The 2631-nt window shown below is 34.1% G+C and overlaps 1 pseudogene; it reads right to left on the bottom strand.

The window, feature by feature from the left end:
* LOC131605177 (AP2-like ethylene-responsive transcription factor PLT2) overlaps positions 1-2430 on the bottom strand; it is a 12156-nt pseudogene extending 9726 nt beyond the window's left edge.
* Positions 2431-2631: the final 201 nt, after the last annotated feature.

Genomic DNA, 2631 nt, shown 5'->3' with positions numbered 1-2631 from the left:
AGACCAGGATGATGACTCTGAAAATAACCGTTGTAGAACGAACCGATATTATTAATCTGAGACGTTTGTTGGTTCTGTTGTTGTTGTTGGTGCAACTCAAGCTGTGTATGGAAATAACCACCGCCGCCTTGGTGTTGAGAGAATTGAGAGATGCTATCATGGTTGTTTTGTAAGGTTAACAAAGGTTGGGATGGTTGGTTCAAACGGATATTGATAATGCGCGAGAGGGTAAGGTTGATGCCTTGCGTTACTCGAGCTTGATGCTCCTTACTGGAAAGACGATGAGTTGAGCGCAATCAGCTCTTCACGTTTTCTGGAAGTTTCTAGAGCTTGCGCTTCTTTTAGTCTTTTTGCAGCACCTCCTCCGATCGGAAGCGTGTTGCTTTCGAGAATGGCTTTCACGTCGTAACGAGTCATGTCGAAGTTAGTTACAGCGTTGAGTCCTCTGAATTTTATTGCTGCTATGTCATATGCTTCTGCAGCCTCTTCTTCTGTGCCTGTCATGAGAGAAAAATGTATGACTTTTAGTACAAATTATTATCATTGGTTGAAACCGACATGAAAGAAAATTAAAATGATGATAAAGATTGTGATTATGAGTTAAATTTCATGAAACATTTTTGGCTTACTGAAAGTTCCCAAGTAAAGATCTTTGTTTCCGGCCACTCTGCCGATCCTTGCTTGCCATCTTCCATGTTGGTGATGCCTAAAAAAAAGATTAATATATTTAGTAGAAAGAAAGGAAAAGAATACATAGAATTAGAGGAAAATTTAAGAAATTTTTTTGTCACATTTTGCACCTTGTAACTCCACGGTACATTGAAGCACCCCTTGAGAAGCCACTGCTTTTCCTGTAATATAATTATAATTGAATATGAAAACGAGCAGCAACACTATAAGTTCATCATATCCTACCAAAATAACTTATATTTGTAAATTGAAAGTTAAATACTTGTTTTGCATAATGCAGTGTTTAGGGTTTATTTGCATTAGTCACATTTATTTGCATTTTACCACATATATCTAAGGTTTCAGCATAACTAGAACATAAAACTATGCATGCTATATTTCACCTTCTAATAGAGGCTACAAATTCTTGTCTTGTCATGTGCTTCATTTCATCTATTTCCTTCTCATAGTTACTAACCTGCAAAAATGACATATAATAAATCATCTAAACTATTTGAGATGATGGTGAGTTGATAAAATAATAAACAGAAGCCAAATTACTGGAAAGTTAGTAGTGGTGATGTCCCCCAATACTTAAGTGCAGCTAAATCATAAGATCTAGCAGCTTTCTCTTCTTTGTCATATCCACCTACCAATAAATTCAAACAAAAAATTAACTCTAGAGACCAGAGAAATAGAAAGAGAGTTGAAGTTGAAGATCTATCTGAAACGAAACACTTACCTAAATAGACTGAAGAAAAGTCGAGAGGAAACCGAAGCAAAACATGACAAGAGAAATGTGTTAGTAAAAATCCAAAACAAACTTCAAAATAGTTTGTTTAAAAACATGTTATAAAAAATACAAAAACAAAACCCTAGAGTTATGATATTTAAACTTTACCTTGACGACCTTTCCTTGATTGTCCCTTCCCTTCTACAACTGTTATCCCAAAGATGAGCTTCATACCTTCCGGTCCATCTATGTCTATAAAATTATAGATATAATAGATAGATATTTTGTACATTAGAGAAAAAATATAAAATGGATTTAAAAGAAATATATAGATAGTTAAACTTTCTTACTTTGTTACACCACGATATATCGAAGTTCTTTGACCAAAGGTTTCTGAAGTTCTATTAGGAACCGCTACTTCAACTGTGTTTGTACTATTGTTGTCCACCACTAGCACTAGTTTCACATGTTGAATCCTTACCACTTCCCATGGATAATGTCAAAGATTGCAAGTTACTGTTACCACCCTTTTCTTGATACTCATTAGTGCAAGTTGTTATCATTTGGTTTTGCATTGGCATGAGACTATTGCAATTTGTGAACAGATAGTTATCTGAATCATTTGACTGAATTTCATTATGTGCAGCAAGATCTGAGTGATTTTCAGACTTGCATACACCGAGAAAATCCAGCAACCTTTGGTACTTCATTGTTGCCATGTGTGTTCATCAGATTCCAATCTGTTCATTCAATCCAAATACCACCACACAAACATAGTTTATTTTATTATTAAAAAAGACATGAAACACAAACATAGGTTTAACTTTAAGTGTGAGGAATAAGAATACTATACCATGATTTTGAAAAGGGTTTTCCATGTTTTCATTGACTAATCCAAGAGGAAAGTGATGATATTGAGTTGCTTGAAGATCATTTGCAGGTAAGGAAGAATTAGAAGGTGAGAGAGGGAAAGAAAGCCAATTGTTGTTCATTGAATTTTTTTTTCTTAAATTACTTTACTATAAAAATCAAAGAGTACCTGCATAAAAATGAAAAATGAGATGAAGGTATAGTGTAAGAAATTTGTTTAGATGAATGAATGAATATAATGGACATAGAGAGAAACAGTATATAGGTTTACCAAAGTTACAGATGAAGTTTGAAGGTTGTAATGAGTCAAGAGAGACAAAGAGAATGAAGGTACTATAAGTATCTTAATACTATGACTC

This window comes from Vicia villosa, linkage group LG5 (genome assembly GCF_029867415.1).
Source record: "Vicia villosa cultivar HV-30 ecotype Madison, WI linkage group LG5, Vvil1.0, whole genome shotgun sequence".
Taxonomy (NCBI): Eukaryota; Viridiplantae; Streptophyta; class Magnoliopsida; order Fabales; family Fabaceae; genus Vicia; species Vicia villosa.
Note: the sequence above shows the minus strand (reverse complement) of the source record. Positions and strands in the feature narration are given on the sequence as shown.